Source organism: Phalacrocorax aristotelis, chromosome 3, assembly GCF_949628215.1.
Source record: "Phalacrocorax aristotelis chromosome 3, bGulAri2.1, whole genome shotgun sequence".
NCBI lineage: Eukaryota > Metazoa > Chordata > Aves > Suliformes > Phalacrocoracidae > Phalacrocorax > Phalacrocorax aristotelis.
In genome coordinates, this window is record NC_134278.1 from 115,473,037 (window position 1) to 115,490,690 (window position 17,654).

General features: G+C 56.6%; 1 protein-coding gene across 9 annotated transcripts in view; it reads right to left on the reverse strand.

Annotated features, from left to right (window-relative positions):
- SLC29A1 (solute carrier family 29 member 1 (Augustine blood group)) overlaps positions 1-17,654 on the reverse strand; it is a 33,852-nt gene that overhangs the window by 7,551 nt on the left and 8,647 nt on the right. The window contains exons 1-3 of one of the 9 annotated variants that reach the window (XM_075089173.1): positions 15,166-15,220; positions 7,482-7,727; positions 5,858-5,951 (exon numbers count right to left, since the gene is read on the reverse strand). The exons of 4 other annotated variants lie outside the window; for them this stretch is intronic. The gene's annotated coding sequence lies outside the window, so the exon portion shown is untranslated. Of the gene's footprint in view, positions 1-1,256; positions 1,324-5,857; positions 5,952-7,481; positions 7,728-11,176; positions 11,518-15,165; positions 15,284-17,654 lie in introns of those variants that run through there. 4 more of the 9 variants (XM_075089174.1, XM_075089168.1, XM_075089176.1 and 1 more) reach the window with 4 other exon arrangements.

Sequence of the window (17,654 nt, forward strand, 5' to 3'; positions counted from 1 at the left end):
GCAGCACAAAAGACACATTTAATTCAGCAGCCTCTCTAGCCAGAACTACACAAACCCCCCATTTCCAATTCCCACTTCCCTGAGGTTCTCACAGCCCTTTCCTGGGTCACCTTGGAAAGCCAAGGGCATCCCTAGCACTGCTGTCCCCTCCCCGGTGCCTACCGCTCTTTCACCTCCATCACCACCTGCCCTGCTCCTGCCACCACCCTGGCATTGCTCTCCCCGCAGACAGCCCAAGACACAGCCCCAGGACCCCTGAGAAAGGACCTTCCCTCCCCAGTCCCCTCCCTGTTTCTGGGGCAGAGCAGATTAGCCGCCTCAGAGAAGCCGCAGGCCTGCCTTGTCCTTTTCCAGTCCGTGTGGTGCAGCATGAGGTGCTCCAGCACCTCTCCTAGGGCTTCATCTGCAGCGGAGCTCCTGGCACTGAGCCCCCGGCCCCCTCGGGGCATGCCCCTCAGCCGCCTGCACTGCTGCTGGCTACAGCATCCCTGCCTGCACCCTGCCAGGTAGGGCGTGGGAGGAGGCAGGCAGAAAGCAGCATGCTGGGATCTGTAGTCCCTGCCAGCTCCGGCGTGTGTTAAAGGCAGCAGAGCCCGGCCCTTGTCGTAGGTGCCCACGTGATTCTGGGCACAGCTCGCCTCCTCCCGCAGTGTGGTCCTGCAGGTTGGGGAGCCTACAGCTAGTATGGAGCTGAAACATAGGTGGTAGGATGTGGAGAAGGATTTGGGAGGTCTCTCGGCTGCTTGGAAAAGTCAGAGCAGACTGACAGGTATGTCTGTATGAGACCCAGAGCCCCACCGACCTGGCAGGTGCCACCCCATGATGCCAGAGCAGTCTGCAGTGCTGCTCCTCTGCTTCCCATGCAGACAGATCAGGGTATGACAGCTCCTGCCTCACCCTTGTGAGCCACCTGGGCTTCCAGAGAAAACATCCCAAAATCCCCTCCCAGCAGCCTGCCAGTGGTTCCGTGGAAGGAGAACACCCCAAACCCTGACCTGGGATCGGCAGGGAGATCTGTAAGCACAGCTACCACCCCCCTCACACACAGAAAACCCGCCGGGGCCACTGCTTGTCCCCAGGCAAACAAATCTCTCCCCATAGCAGGCGAGAGAAGCCCAGTTCCCCCAGCAGGTCCCCAGCAAGCCCTCAACACGCTGCCCCTTGCCCAACCAAGCCCCCAGCCCCCCTCCTAGCCCCCCACAAGGTCACATTGGTGTCCCAAGAAACAGGAGCAGGGACTGACCCCACAGACATACCTGGGGAGGACAGAGCCAGGGAAAGTCCCTGTGTTCAGCTTTTTTTAAGGCAGTACTGTGCCCCCCTTCTGCACCCCCCTGCGCTTGGGGGTGAGTGTCAGGCTCAAGTCACGGGGATTGGGGCCATGTGGGTCCAGTGGCATCCAAGGTGTCGGGTACCACAGCTGGCACACAGCCCGGGTCCTGCTGCCCAGGCACCCAGGGAAGGGAGGAAGGGAAGAGTGTCATGGAGGAGGTGGCAGGAGCCAGGGGCAACAGGGAGGAGGCGAGGGAGATAGGGGCTCAGGGGGTGCCAGGGCAGGGTGCTGCATGCTGCTCCGCCGTGCTGCTTTCCTGGCCACCTCCTGCCTCTGTCCGGAGAGTGCCCACATCAGGCTCAGGAGCCTGAGCTCCTCGGCAGGTGCTGCCTGGCTGCCCAGACACAGCCTCCTGCCTGCTCTGTTTGTTTTCTGTCTCACTTCACTAAGTGCCTCCTAATTTTTTCCACAAAGAGCCAGTGCCTGCCAAGGGGCACACAGGTCAGCACTCATTACTACAGGAAATGGTCACATGAAACAGAAAAGGTCACATGAACCAACACCAGCAACAGGTGGGAACCCTGCTCCCATCCAGCGAGAGCAGCCCTACCGTAAGGGACTGGGGTCAGAAGCCACCCACCAGCCACTGGGCTGGCGCAGCACAGCTCTAACCACCTCCCGTAGGAGTCTCCTGATGTTTAGCCCAGCTACCAGCTCGCTGGCTGCACAGCCTGGGGGATAGGGGAAAGGAGGAGCGATGCTGGGGGCCTTGGCATAAGGACATCCATTTTGTTCCTGGGGGCAGAGCAGTCCATCTCATCCCCTTGGAAGCTACGTGTAAGCGGAAGGAGCAAGACAAGAAGGAGTGGCCTTAAACCACAGCCTAGCACCTCTGAACAGGTACAAACAAGAGATGGCACAATTTTAATTGCCCATTTGTGCCACACAAAGGCCTTGACAGACGCTAAGTGACACCTGCGGTATTGGGCCATGCGTTGTCCCATTGCCAGCCAAGCCCTGGGAGCCCACGGCAGGGCAAGCATCACCAAAACTGCCTAACCTCTGCAGAAAAACTTGCACTGCAGGACAGCCACGCCTGCAGGCAGCCATTTGTCACCAGGCTTCAGAGGTCTCCCTACCTCTCTCTTCCCATGCATTGCCTTTTCTCCCGCTTCTGCTGCCTTCACGGAAGGCAAGCACAGTGCATGCTTGGCTTTACACTCAAGAGCAATTTCACGGTGCCGGGTAGGCAAGCTATTGGTTTCTACCCAGAAACACCAGCTCTTTAAAGAAAAGCCGTTTACGCCACACCAAGCCATAGCACTGTCCTTGCAGTCCCTAGACAGGGAGCTGACAGCAGGGTCAAATGTTGAGCACCCTGCTTCCTCCTGCCACCACTTGTAGGGGATCACTTTGCAGGGATAAGGTCAGCACTTCCTCTGAGCATGGCCAAGAGCCTCACGAGGCTTCACCCCATCCCCTACATCCGCTCGCCACCCTAGGTGACACCAGAGCCCTCCTGACAAGAAGGCTGATCTGGGAGCCCACCAAGGTTTACCTGCGGGCAGGGAACAAGCCCAGCACAGGTGTGCAAGACACATGAAGCCTTCGTGGCCGTGACTCAGCTGGAGGATGGGAAATGCTCTGAGACCGCCCATTTCATGAAATTTCATGTGTGTGCCTGAACTCTAACCACACTACTTGCAGGTCCTCCTACCTTGTGCCAGGGTCTGGGGAACCAGTCTTCTGGGCAGTGGCCTGCCCACCTCCACCTTCAGCCAACAGCTGTGAGGACACGTGCTTGTATTTCACAAGATGTATGTGTGTGTGATCGTGCACCATCACCGCGGCACCGGGTCAAACACGAGCCCTCCCAAAATAAGGGCAGGTACTCTGGGTCAAATCAGAGGCTGCTCTGGCTCAAAAGCCCGTCTCCATCAGAGGGCAAAAGCAGATACTAAGAAAGTGTAAGAGTACTAAGTCCCCAACTGCTCCCCCAGCCTCCAAGCTGGGAGGAATATGCTGTTCTTGTGTTTTGTAGCCCACGGTAGGTTTCGCTTCTGTGAAATCCCTGCTTCCGCTCTTAACTTGGGAGCCTCTGAGTGACGGCAGCATCCCTCCCCGCACGCAGACGCTCACTGTTGTCGTCAAAGGGTGGATGAACATTGGGGTGGCTTTACCATGTCAGCCACAGCTCTACAGGCCTGGATTGTATCCACCCTACAGCACGTTTTCCAAACAGAGAAATTCTAGCTCACTTAGTCATCCAGGCATGGCTCCACGCCTTCAGTTGTCCGTGTTGTTTTCCATCCAACCTTCCCCAGCTCCCCTCGACCCTTCCAGAGATGCTGGGGCTGGGAGCACACAGGGACTGCGAGGGGGTGAGCAGTGAATTTGAAGAGCAGCTCAAGGCTCTCCTGCTTTGTTCCTGCTTTGTCACTCACAAAGATGATTTGATGTGTTTTTATGGACACTGAGCTATCCAAAACAGCCCCAGGCCTTGCTGCAAGCAGCCTGCTCACTGTGTAATCTTGTTCGCAGCTCTGGGGCTTCTGCCCCCACACCCTGCTCATCTATCACTTGATATTTATCTAAACTGAATTTCATCTGCCCACCACCCAGTGTTGTAATGGTTGTCTGCACTCTTCCTAGCTGGCACTTGCCCTAAGAACCTGAGTAATCCAATCACCTCAGCAAGCCCCGTCATCTCATTGCTCATTCCCTTTTCCAGGTCACTCGTGAACACATTGAAAAAACACAGGACCCAATGCAGCGATCTCTTTCCACCACAAAAACTGACCACTGACTCCTACACCCTCCTTCCTGTTTTGGTACCAATTACAGAGCCATGCAAGGACATTTCCTCTTGACCAGCCAGTTCCCTTAAAAACTGGGCTGAAAGCCCTGGCTGAATGTTTTTTGGGAAGTGGCACAGGCGCCATGAGCCCAGAGTCCCTACAAAGCGCTGCCCCAGCTTGGGGGCCCCTCGGCAGGAGCCTCCCCAGCCGCCCACGGACTCCATCACTGTGCAGACACCCAGGACATGCAGCAGATTTACCAGTCAGCTTTTCCCTGAAGTTCCCTCCAGCCCTTCTTAGAACTGAACGTCACATCTTTCCCCCCGCCCAGTCCCTGGGGCCGGGACAGTTGCAAATAAATGACTAGAGGCCACACGTGACAGCAAGCTGGTTCACCCTCCCTTTCCTTTTGGTAGACATCGCCTTGCCCTATCGACCTGTTGCCATTTAGCTTTGCTTTCTAGCCTTTCTTCTGCGGATGCTCTGAGGAACCCCACAAAAGAAAGCAGAATAAACTGCTCAGGCTCTTCTGGAGCAGACAGAGAGGCAAAAACTTCACCTGACTTTTCTGCTATGGCCTCTTTTCTCCAGTCCCCCGTCCCTCCAACGGACTGTGGCAGGCTTCCTACCCCTGATGTACTTTGCAAGCAGTTTTCATCAGAGCTGACAGTACTTCCTATTACTCCTGTTCTTCTCCTTTCTGAGCCCTGCTTCTCTGCAAACAGGCCTGCTGCACCATCCGCTCCCCCCAGCACTGCTTGTGCCTGCGTCCTGAGGAGGGAGCTTGGCAAGGCAGTTAGATGGGAGCATTTCTGCCTCCACCCTTGCCTCACTGCATGCAAACCCCTCTGTATTGCCAGGGCTTGGCAGGTAGAAAAAACCTCCTGCGAGGCAGCCCATGCAGCACCCTCACCCCACAGATGTTTCCACACTGTGAGCAGCAGCTATGCCTCCTCAGGACCTCCTCGGAAAGCATCCCAGCCCTGGGCACCATTTCTGACCCTGAGCCCACTTCACATTGCTCCCTCCACTCCTCCATTGGCAAAAGAAGAGGCAGCTCTACACCCCCTCGACCTTCAGGCTTGTGGCACTCGCAGCCACCGTGCAAACTCCTCACAGAGCAGGAGCTATGGAGGCCGTCCCTGCTCCCAGCACTGACTATTATCTCGGCTGCCAGGCGCATGTGGGAGCATTCAGCCCTGTCGCGTGTTTGCATGTTTTGAACTGCACACACCAGTCAGCTGCAAAGTCCCTTATCTGGACAGTTCAAGGAGCCCTGAGAGGCTCCCCAGGGGGCCCTCTTACTTACCAGGCAGGTAAGTAAAGTGACCAGTCTGGGCAGCAAATTCCCCAGGGCCTGGTGGGACTTCAGCACTGTGTCTGAAGGACTTACCTACCACCAGGGAGAGGGGAACAGGCAGTGATGGGGCAGAGCCAGCCATAAAAATCCCCCAGGCAATGCAGCTGGGACTCTTCCACCCACCACCGAGTCCCACGAGGCTGTGGGAATCCATCTGCCCACTGGGGCTTCTGAGTGGGTTTCCAGCCCTGACATACACAGGCCAAATACCAACAAGGGGTCCCTAGCAATGGCAGCCCCATGATGAATGCATACACCTCTCTCCCCAGCATGTAGTGAGTGCCCAAGCTCGGGCACGCCTGGTCCCCAGGCCAGAGAAAACCCCTCCAGACACCCATGCAACCCCCTGGAGCAGATGGATGCTCCTGCTCAGCACCCCATCAGACGCTGCTGGGGGACATTTTAAAATCACAGCAAGAAGCTTACCAGAAGGGCAGGTTGGTCGCAGACCCTTGCTCCTGGTCACTTCAGGCCACAGGACTGTGGGGACAGCACAGCCTTGGGAGAGGCAGGAGAAGCCCTGCAAATATTGGAGTAGGAGCTAAGGGGGAACATCATTTCTGATGAGGCATCAGAGGGAAAGTGATAAGCTGCTCTCAGGAGCCTCTTTGCAGAGACAGGATTCGTAGGGGCTTTTCTGACAAGCTGGTTTCCCTGATGGCACCTGCTCAGGCCGCTGTCCCCAGAGGAAAAGACCATCCCCTCCAAGCCACAACCCTGACCTGCTTTTCAGCAGGCTGGGTAAAGAGGTAGGTTTTTCCACAGCTAGGTTCAGGCTCCATTTGTAGGAAGTTTAGAAAGAAAAAGACTCTTTCTCCCAAGGGCAGAGGGGTGGATTTGCTCAGGGCTCCACTCAAGACAGCTGCAAAAACCTCCAAAAAGAGGCAGAAACCACCTCCAGGACCTGGGTGGTGCCTCCAGGCAGCTCTCAACACCTCCAGGAGCTGCCTGGAGGTTAGGAGGAGAGCAGGGATGACCCACTACAGGCAGGCACAGAGGTTCACACCACCTGGCCATGGCTTTGCTACGAGTTCAGGGAGAGCCCAGGGGTGCCTAACGCCAGACCTTCCTCCTTGCCCAGCATCCTCTCCAGCCAGCAGTCCCCCGCAGCCCATGTCCTCAGGGCTGGTCCGAGCCCCCCGGGGGTGACAGCATAGCCTGCAGAAGGGCTGCCTGGTTCTGCCCAGGGGCCGTGGCGCAGGGGGTGCTGCGGGAAGGGGAGCTCCCCCAAGGTCGGCCAGAGCGCTGTGGCTGGAAGAGGCACAATGGGAGGAAGCCACATTTCCGCTTCTCAATGGAGAAAACCCTACAAGACCCCTGGGGAGAACAACCAGACACCATTAATGTAAAAATCAGCTGGGAGTACAAGGAGTGGCCAGAGGCAGCTCTGAGTTGGGAACAAATCCTCCTTCCATGGAGGAGCCTGGGGCTTGGTGCACCAGTGGTACAGGCCACCACATACCAGGACAGCCATGCACGGAGGCCAGAGGCCATCCCAACCATGCCACAGTACAAGGCACAGTGCTGGCTCCTGCCTGGCTGCAGCACAGCTCTCCTACAGGCAGGTGACACTCCTCATTTCCACCCAGCCAGGTGGAAGGAGGGATGCTCCCTGATGGGCTGGGACAGTGCTTAGGTAAGACCCCCCGGGGCATGGCTGCCAGATGCATCTCCTCTGTGTTAGTAGGTTCCCCTCAGTCATGCTCTGGCTTGCTCAAGAGGAATCCCCATCTGTACAGATGGTATCTCAGCTGGCCACACCTTGGGCAGCAGCAACAACATGTTGGAGAGATGGGCTGAGCCCTTGGGACCAGGTCCCCCTTTCCCTCTCATGTCTGCAGCTGACAGGAGCAGAGGTGAGACCCATAAAGAGGAAGCACAGGGCAAGATGGGATGAGACCAAAACAGCCTGTGGCCAGACAAGTCTGAAGGTAAGGATTCAGTGAATGCACAAGAAGAAACCCGGATGGGCCAGGCTGGGAGAGTCTCCCATGGACAGGGAATGAAAAAGAGGAGCAAGATGAGTTTCTCCATACACTGTCATACCTACCAGCAAAACGTGGCTACTCCAAGGTCACTGCTCAGGGAGCAGCACTGGAGTGGAAGAGCAGGACTGCAGGAGGCCACCTGCCCATCGGTGGCCCCCAGGGTGCTGGGATGGAGAGTGGAGAGGATTCCTCCTTCATTGCTTCATGTTCCTGGCCCCAGGACTGAACTCAAAGCTGGCAGACCTGGGAAGGAGTCAGGCCAAGAACAACACAAGGGAGCTGACGATGGAGCAACCTGCGGTGAGGGGCTGGGGGAGAAGGATGGGGACAGTTTACATTGCAGCCTGGAGGTCCTCAAAACAGCCCTGCAGTGAGGGGCAAGGCAGGGAGGCTGTGAAATCACTGGAAAGCTCAAAAGCCCTCTAAATCCTTCCCCAAGCTATGTGTGGAGCCACCAGCAGAGGAGGCTTGGAGGGGACAGATCAACCCCAAACATGCTCCCCCACCCCAAATGCCTCTCTGCACTTTATGGGGGCTCCTCTCCCACAGGAGGGCCCAAGCCCAGGGGTCACTCGCTCATCCCTGAAACAGGGCTGCCTCTGAAAGGGCAGAAAAAGCTGGCAGTCAGTCAGCAGCGAGAGCACCTGCCCAAAGCAGCCCCCTGCCAGCTGCCACCCCACTGCCTCCCACAGCCCAGGGCACATTTTCCAACCAGGGGAGAGGCTCTGTTCTTCCTGCCTAGGGTCCCTCCCGTACTGAGCCAGTGCCAGATGCAAATGTGCAGAGCTGGCAGCAGGCAGGACAGGACCCTCAGCCAGCAAGAGCTGCCCACACCCAGCACGAGCTGCTGAACCACACGCACCTGGGCTGTGCTGCCCCCTTGCCTGAGCTCCTGGAGCAAGTGGGAGAGTATCCCTGGGGCTGGAGGGAGCAAGCCTCACCCCAGCACCCAGAGGACTTGGCAGAGGGGCTGCAGCAGGATGCCAGCCTTGCCAGGGGGCTGGCACAGGGGCAGAGCTCATTTGGCACCACACAGCAGTTTTTTTGAGGCTGGTCCAGGCTGCACAGCTGCTTCCGATTTAGTAGGAGGTTGGAGGAGTGAAAGCAGAGCCAGAACAACATGATCTTCCCCCAGCTCCCAAAACTTGGAGGGACGATTCCTCCCTGCTGACCAGCAGCCCCCTGGCAGAAGCTGGGACAGACATGGCGGGGCCAACCACTGCCAGGCCTGTGGCGGGACAAGGTTGGCTCCATCTTCCGCATGTCAGCTGTGCCTGGTGACCAGGACAGAAATACAAGGGCTATTTTGGGTCCCCACAGACCAAGTGGCCTTTTCCTTGTAGACCAGCTCAGGAACAGGGGCCCTGGCTGACCACTGCTTTTGGCATGAAATGTCCACAGCCCTACTGGGAAAGGGGATGGCGAGCAGGGAAGCAGATTTTGGCACCACTGTGGTCCCACACTGTTCCTCTGCCAGCTGCCTGTCCTGCCAAGATCCTGCTTGCTGCTCAGACAGCCACAGCATCTTGCAAACCCCAAACTGGCTTCAGCTGCTAAGTGCAGCCATTTCACAATGAACAGGGGCATGGTGGCTCTGCTCCAGGAGACGGGGCACATCTGTCACTCCCCCACCCCCACACACCCTTTGTCCCCACCAAGGGGCAACCCATGATCCCTAGAAACAAAAGGAGGGACAAGGGATGGATGTCCTGGCTGGGTCTGCTCCCTCCACATGGACCACACCCAAAGCCAGTCACTTCCAAAGTTGCAGCCAGCTCTGAGCAGCAGGGCAAAGTCGTCTCCACAAGTCCTAGGAATCTGGGGCACTCCAGGAGCCTGCATGGTTCCCAGCTCATTTTACATTAGGCTGAGGGGAAGATGCTGCCTGCTGAGAGTCAGGTTTGCCATGTCCCAGCTCTGTGGCAGCTCCAGAAAAGCCATGTGGGCAGCGCACGGCTTGTGGACTGAGGAATGGAAAGCCAAGGTGGCAGCACACCATCAGTGGTGTGGAGCAAGCAAAGGACTTGGCGTGAACGCCCAGGGCAGAAACACCACCTCTGGCACGCATTTCCCTCCTCCCTGAACAACTCAGCTTCCCCAAACACTCTGGCAGGACTAAGGTCTTACATGTGGAGCCAGAGCAAGGCTCAAGGTGGACACCTCCTTTAGAGGGAATAAGTCAGAGCCCAAACCTTCCGCTCTCACCACTGGCCTTGGCTAACCCGCAGCAAACAGGAAACCTTTATGTGAGTAGGATCAGGAAGGGAAAGCCAACAAGAGGCGGGGAGCTCAAAACCCAGCAAAGCAGACTCTCCCTCATGACTGACAATAGTAAGCCTGGCCAGAAGTCAGGAAAGGCAAGTCACATCCCTTCCAAATCCCAACCTGCAGCGCTGCCGCATCCATGGAACCAGCTGCCACATGGTGTGCCACAGCTGGTGTGCCGAGGTCCCAGGCTGCCTCGGACCTTGACCATCCTCAGGGATGCCTCAGGTAGGTGTGGAGAGCCCCACCTGAGAGCCCCTGAGTGCTCTGCTTGTGCTGAAACAGTGCTTTGGAGAGGCTGGCATTGACTTGCAGGCTCTGCTGACGTCCCAGCCTCCCCCGCATTAATTTGGGAAGCAGAGGAGATGAGGGTAGCTCTGAGACTCCCTGCTGGGAGACCTAAGGGTACCATAGCCTCTGTTGGAGTGGGTTGGCTATCCAGCAAGGTGTCCTGCTGGAGCTTGCCCAAGTGCCTGAACACGCTGGGATGCCAATGCACTCCCACGGCAATGCCAGGCGATAGGGAGCCCAGGGGCTAACCCCTGCTACAGCAATCCCTTTCTGGCACAACATATCCCCCTCCCAGCCATGGGGGAAGGAAGGGAGAGACAGCTGGCTATGGATGACTTGTGTTTATCGACAGCCAGGCAATTTACTGCTGTTGGGTTTTTTTCTGGTCGAAGGGTCCTCTTTTGGAGCAAGCCCAGCTGTAGAGCCCAGGAAGGGGAAGTCAGGGCCCTACAGCAGCTTCCTCCACCCCCTGTGAGGCACAGCTCCTGCCCCCGATTGCCCGTGCACCCCGCACCCGCTGCCTCCAGGGTAACAGCCCAGTCTGGGAACATGCTGGCAGATCAATTCCCTGATGTGGTTCACCACACAGTCACACCAGCCTTGTATTGCCATGAGGAAAGGGTGTGAAAACGGGAAGAAGAAGCTGCAGGGGAAGGTGGATTCCTTCTTAATAGCTTGGTTGTGTTGCCTCGGTCTGCCTCCTCCCATGGTTAATGGCTAACACTCCAGCTCTCGTCAGGATGGCCAGGAGATCCACCCAACCCTGCCGCCCTCAGCCACAGCCCAACACCTACAAACCCTGAAGAGCTGAAAGCACTGTGCTCCCCATGTGTACCCCGCAGCAGCAGGCTCCCTGAGGGGGCAGAGGTCCCATCCAGAGCAAATACCATCGGGGAGCTCATCCACAGCACCAAGGGAGGATATCCCAGGCAAAAAAATGGAATTGCCTCCAGCTTGGTCCTGAGGCCTGGAAAAAACAAGGTCTGTCAAAGGCAGGGCAGGCAGGGCAGGCAGCTCCTTCAACCCTGAGCCCCTGGCTAGAACCAAGAAGGGAGCTGTGCCACCAGCCCCTTCTGCCTCCCCAAGGCCTTCTCCAGGGGTAATCCCCAAGCTTAAAAAGAGGGAGCTCCTTTCACAAGGGTTTACCACAAGAAAACCTGTAGCAGAACTCCAACAGGGCTGCCCACCCCAAAGCCCTCACCGTCTTTGAGCTCCTCCAGGCGTGCCAACCCTCAGCCACAGGTGTAAGTCGGCTCCCTGTCCCCACGTGGCGTTGGTGCGTGGCTGTGCTAGGCGTGATGAACCAGGCAGGTGTGAGGACCACGCTCGGAGCTGCAGCATGGGCAAGAGCAGGAGAAGCCAAGCAGGACAGCCCAGGCGGGATGCCCCTCTCCCTCTCAGCCTGGCAGGAGGCTGGGACTATTTCAGTGGCAGTCCAGGGGTGCTGATACACATTCGGCTTGCCCTCGACACAGCAAGGCTGATGATCCAGTTCTCCTGCTGTGACTCAGCCTTGGTACGTGGCTGCAGTGGGCTGCTCGCCTGGTGGGAGGATGACTGCATGACCCTCCAGTCCCACTGCTGCTCCCAACCCAGCGCATCCCAGTCTTGCTCTTCCCCACCTCCAGCCCCTGCCTGCCTTCTCCCTCTGTGGCTTCCTGGTCCACTCACTCCATGAATTTCCAGCTGGAAATTTCACAGTGAGGTGCTTTCCCATCAGACAAGTCGTAAATGAAATTAGCTAACACAAATCCCACTGGCAGTGGTGTGGTAGGAAGAAGGCGAGAAGGCTCTGCAGAAATCTGCCTGATTTCCTGCTGGCTTCTAATGCATGAACCAGCAGGCAAGAAATAGTCTTTGCTCCCCTCTGGCCTCAAAAAAACCCAGTCTCCTGGACATGAAGCCTGACTGTGCTCACCCATGGCTTAACTAAGAGGCTGAAAGAAAGCCTCAAGCACTGCAACTGGAATGCCAGGCTCACCAGTTTCTGTCACGGATGGTGCATGACAGCCACACATACCCCGTGCTTTGAGCTTCCCCTTTCTTGGGGATCAGTGAGACCAGGGAAGAACCTGCTCCAAGCCCAAGCAGGACAAAAATGTCACAACAGTGACATTCTTCACACCACCAGCATCATCAATGAAGTTACAAAGGGCTAGCACTACCCCTACACAACAGCTTCCTTAGTCTCATAGGAGCAACAACCCTCGTACATGTTCCTCACGCAGCACCACAGCTCCTCTCCCACACGGGGACCCCAGAGCCCATGTACAGCCAAACCCCGTCCACATCTGCGAAGTCTGGAGTGGGAGATGGGGTGGAGTGCTGCACTGCAGCCTCAGCTGGGTGCAGTGGGGTCCCTCCAGACCACATGTCGTGCTGTAATCAAACCCACCCAGTGTCTACCCCTACTCCACATGCTTCTTTCCCCATCCCACATCGTGCACGCTGCTAACCTAGAAAGCACTTAGTCTTTATCGCACTGCTTAATCAAACCCTAATAGCTGTGTGGCTGTTAAAACCCTGACTCCTGCCCATCTGCAAATGCCTGTAGCTTGCTCTGCACAGTGCTTTGCGCCTGAGCTGCTGGCATACGAGTACGAATTAGCACAGAGATGCAACCCCAAAAGCTAGCAGTCCTGCAGCCCCAGTCACAGGGCAGAGCTAGGTGCTGTGGGGGCTCAGGAAGGCGCGGGAGGTGAGTGGAGTTTGCACTGTGGGTTTGGTACTGAGCTGGCAAGGACAGCAAGCAAACAGCACTCTGCTGATAAAAGTGGGTGTTGCAGTTTTCTTAACACTTGCCAAGGACCTGGATGTTACTCTGGACGAAAACAACCAAGATCTACAGCTGTCCTAGAGAAAGTACTGGAGGCTGCTTGTTGGCTTCACAAAGCCCATGCCTGGTGCCTTCCCATCTGGACAGCACAGGCAGGTGCTCCTGGGCTCCCCCTGGCCCGACAGGCTCGTCCCCAGCCCTGCCCCTGCCAGCAGAGCTGGGAGAGGAGCCAGGCAGAGTGAGGAGGTGCAGCACAGGAATGGGTGCCTTGTCCTCCATGCCCTGGCTTTCCCCCAGACCACAACAAGAAGGGAGACAGGTCAGGCCAGGGCAAGAACAAAGCCCGTGGCTCATCTTCAAAGAGGAAGAGGCTCAGTAATACCTCCCAGCCCAAGATAATGAGAGCAGGGATGCCATGATGGGGAAACAATGCCAGTAGTTAATTACACAGCTTGGGGAGGAAGGGAGAAGAGGGATGACTGCAGGACAGCGGTGCCACACCACCCTGTGTGCTGGCACTACATTTGCTGGTTCAGGCTGGAGTGAATTTCTTCATCCTCTTCATTCCAGGTACCTGGTACAGCATAGGCCCTCGCATCTCATCTGTGCTAGCTGAGCGGGAACAGCCATTCCGCAAACCATCTTGTGGGGCCTATGTTACAGCCCTCAGTGCCATAAAGAAAGCACCCCTGCTCTGTGAAGACCACCTCAGTGAGCCAAGAGCAAGCCTACCTGTCCTTTCCAGGAACAAAAGGCAACAGCAGGAGCACTCCAGAGGGCGCACATGTGGTGTCCATACTGCAATGGCACTATCAATGGCCCATGAGCCACACTCAGACAATGACTGAACCCAAGAGAAAAGCATCCCTGCCTAGTCACATCCTGAGATAGCTTTGTAGTGAAGGCAGGCTCAAGAGAGCCCGAGCCTGTCTGGTCTCTTGCAGGGGCTGACGAGCGGAAACGATGCCACCAATCCGGGATGTGGTGCAGGAGGGGAGTGAGATTTCCCATGTCGGCATTCACAATAGTCCCTCAATTGTGTCCGCTCACAACAGGCAACTGAGGGGCCATTGGGCTGCTTCCTGCTTCGGAGCAGCTGAGAAGCACATCCAGCTGTGGCCAACAGCTGCATTAATTCCTCCTGCAGCCCCTAGCCCTGGGGAATCTACTAGGCTCAAGGATACAGGCTCACTTGTCTGTGATCCCACAGCCCTAGGGCTTGGCCGCTGCTGCCTTCCCACACAGCCCGCAGCTCCACAGCCTCTTCCTGAGAGGCAGATGGGAGTGGTGGTGACTACAGGCAGGGACTGTGTTGGTCTGGCAGTATTAGCACCTAGCAGGGGTGAGAGGCTCAGATCTAACTAGAAGCTCAGAATTAAATATAGGAGTGGGGAGGACAGCACAAAACGGCTCCTCGTGGAGCTCTCAGCAGTCCTGCTTGGACCGTGCTCTCTGTTAATGCAGCTGGTTTGCCCAGGAGTGGAAAGAAACGCTTACTGAAATCTTCCATAACATCCCACAGCCAAATCGGAGCATTTTCTTGAGCAGGACCTGGAGCAACCCCGGCCCAGCGGCTTTACTGCCAGCCAAGGGGGCTCTGCCCTGCTGCTTCAGAGCAGCACATGGTGCCCAGCCCACGCACCTTCCAGCGGGTGCTCACAACGTGCTGTGGCGCAGCAGCAGCCGCTGTCGTGCGCGCACATGTGTCCCCAGCAGAGATGCACATCCCTGCAGCCGGAGGACCGCTGCACAAACCCCTCGGTGAAGTCCTCCATCCCAGGCATCAGAGCATCACTGCGCTTTGCATCCCCCAAACCCCAGGCTGGCTGCTCTGCTTTAGGGGATTTGGAGTTGTCGTGCGAGGCAGGGAGAAAGAAACCACATTCCCCCTCCCCCCCACTCCCCTCACCCCCATTCCCAAAATGCAGCATCTGTGCATCGCCCCGAGCCGAGACCCACACGCCGCCCCCCACCGCCGCGGCGCCGGATCCCGAGCTTGCAAACACCCCCAGCCCCCACCGAGGCTCCTTGCAGCGTTTCAAAGCTGCCGGGTGCGTGGGGAACCCACTAGCAGCTTTTCAAAGCTGGTAGGAGCCTCGGTGGGAGCCGGGAGGGGTGGAGGGTCGCAAGCTCAGCGACTGTGAGCCAAAAGGTTAAATATGGGGGGCCCCGCTGCCCCCCGCTCCTTGCAGGCTCCGGCGCCTTCTGTCCCCCATGCAGACGGGAAACCAGCTCCTTCCCCCCGCGCTTCGCAAACTCCTCCTCTTCTTTTTGCCGCCTTCAGCGCCACGCGGTTCCCGCGTGGGGGAGGCGGCGGCTTTTCCCTTCTCCCCCGCCGCGCCCCGGGGAGAAAACGCGTAAGGGGCGCCGCGACCCCCCGCGGGCAGCGGTACCCACCGCACGGGGGAACCCACCTGCGCCGCGCTCCTCCACGCCGCGCCGCGCCGCGCCGCTCGCTGCTCCCGCCCCTCTCTGGGCTTGTCCGCCCCTGGCTCCCCCCCTTTCCGAGCTTCCCCACGCCCCGCAGCCGGCGAGGAAACCCCTGCTCTAAAGGGAGCTATACGTTACATTACGGCTCTAAATAGAGCGTGAATTGGGTCCATCGCTTGTCCCCCACCCTGCATCCTAATTCAGACAAAAACCCTCTCTGCTGGCCGTCACCACTTATGGGTGTAAATATACACACTCACCCCCCATATATATATATGGGGGGGTGTGTGTGTGTATGTATATAAAACTACGTTGGGATGCAGAGAGGATTGAAGACAGCTTTTTGCACTGCGCATTCATGGTGGTGCTACCCAGGAAGGCAGACAATGCGCAGACCCCTCTGAGATTTAGCAATTCCCCTGTATCCAGAGGATATAATTACCGCCTATATCCAGTATCCAAAGGGCAGGTGTGGACTCTAAACTGTTTATTTTCAGGCTACCCATCTCCAGGCTCCCAGCTCTCCAGAACAGATATCTACTCTGCTGTGATAAAAGCCTGTTGTTTTGCTTAAGCACGAAGGCGCAGCAGGACTCAGGGTACTTTGTCCTGCAGCAAACGGGAGTGCAGCTGAATTCAACCTCACATCCAGGTGGTTAAACGGTCTGTAGCAACCATTTTTATGTAGCTTCATGTTTCAGGGTACTTCTGCGGGGAGTACAGGGCCCTGCTCAGCTCTCTCCATTCACCTACACCATGCAGAGGCAGACGGGGCACCAGGAAGTCCCTGCAGCAGCTTTGACTACGAAAGCACTTGCTCCATTAATAAACAGCCTCAGAAAATTCTCTGCAGACAGTGACCGTTTGGGTTAGAAATTAAAACCAGAAGTTAAAACATCCCCAAATGCTCTGGCAGATTCCCATGCTCGCTATCTCTCAGTGAGATGATCTCTGTCACACATCTCCCTGCAGAATCCAAGCACTGAGCTTCTATTTTAAGACAGCCCTGCAAAACATTGCCATGTAAGCAGATGTCCCCAAAGTCTGAGAAAAAGGCAGGGGGGACAGGGATGAGACAGGTGCCAGTGCTTTTTGAGACACAATGATGACACTGAGGAGCGTCACCCTCAGGAAGCAACTTCTTCGCCGTCCTGCTTGGTAACAGCCTTTGCCACTGAACCTCTCTGTCCTGGTGGTAGATACTCGTGGTTACGGGTTTCTGGGCTCAGATAGCAGGGTGCACTGACAACATGAAGTGAGCAGCAGACAATGCTGTCAGATAATAAGACAGGAGGCTCTTCTCTTAAATCACAGAATCATATCAGATCAAATTAAATGTAAAAGCTTCCATCTCCAATTAAGCTCCTGGTGCATCTCCCAGGCAATGATGGATCCAAGCTGCAGGCCTGCTTTTCTTCAGCCTACTTTGCCTAAGCCTTTCCGATCTGGAAGGTTGTCTTCTGGGTGAGCTGCAACACAGACAAAACCTCCTCTCCCCCTCTCTCTCCCTCTCCTCTTCCTTCCCTCCTTCTACCCCAGCATAAAGGTAAAAACAGGAACTAAGATCACTTCAAATTAGGCAGAGGAAAAAAAGCAAAACAGAAGAGCAAGGTCGCCTGCTTTGGGATGTCTCACGCCACCTCCTCTCTAGGTTTGAGATGTGCCGTGCTGTCACCTGTGGAGCCCTATGAGCCCCCATGGAAGTCCCCAGGACATCGATGCCGTAGTGCCTCAGGCCCCATGTTTCCCCTTGAGATGTCCACACTTGCTGCTCAGCAGCATTGATCTAAAATTTGAGCATCGCTACTATTTTATTTTTCTATATAAGCTCCAACTTTACCACACGCTAAAAGCTGCAGGAACCAATCCCCCAGGGACTCCCAGGCACTGGGTCTAGACCAGCGATGCCCAGCTGAACCACCACCATACTTCCAGAAGCCAGGACAAGGCTCTCAACACCATTAAGGGCCTCAGACCCCATCAGGAGGAGAAACACCACAAAATTTACCTTGGGCTGCATATTCCAGGAAGTCTCCACTTCAGGATGGGGTGGGTGTAGCTGCTGCCTCATCCCAGGCTTTCAGCAGTGGGGTGTGTAGCACTTACCATCCCCAAAGTACGGGATTAAATGTTCTCTAATTCACCGCTCTGGTCCTGTCTGCACAGCCACTCCCGAGCACTACAGCAGGCACATGGGGTTTGAAATCCATTAGTGCTGGAACAGCGTTGCAGCCACTGGTGACCGCAGGCAGACGGGAGGCCAGTAGCATACCCGAGGGGAGGCAAGGAGAAAGGCAGCTTCTAGCTCCTAAGTACAGTGCAGGCCTCTGGCTGCTTCTCCGCATGTAGACCTGCACTCCCACCCGCTACTGACTTGCAGGACAGGCTCTAATGATGCCTTCCGTCATGCAAGCAGGAGACCAGGAACGAGTAAGACACCGTGGAGTCCAAAAAGCCAAGGCTGGGAGAGAGT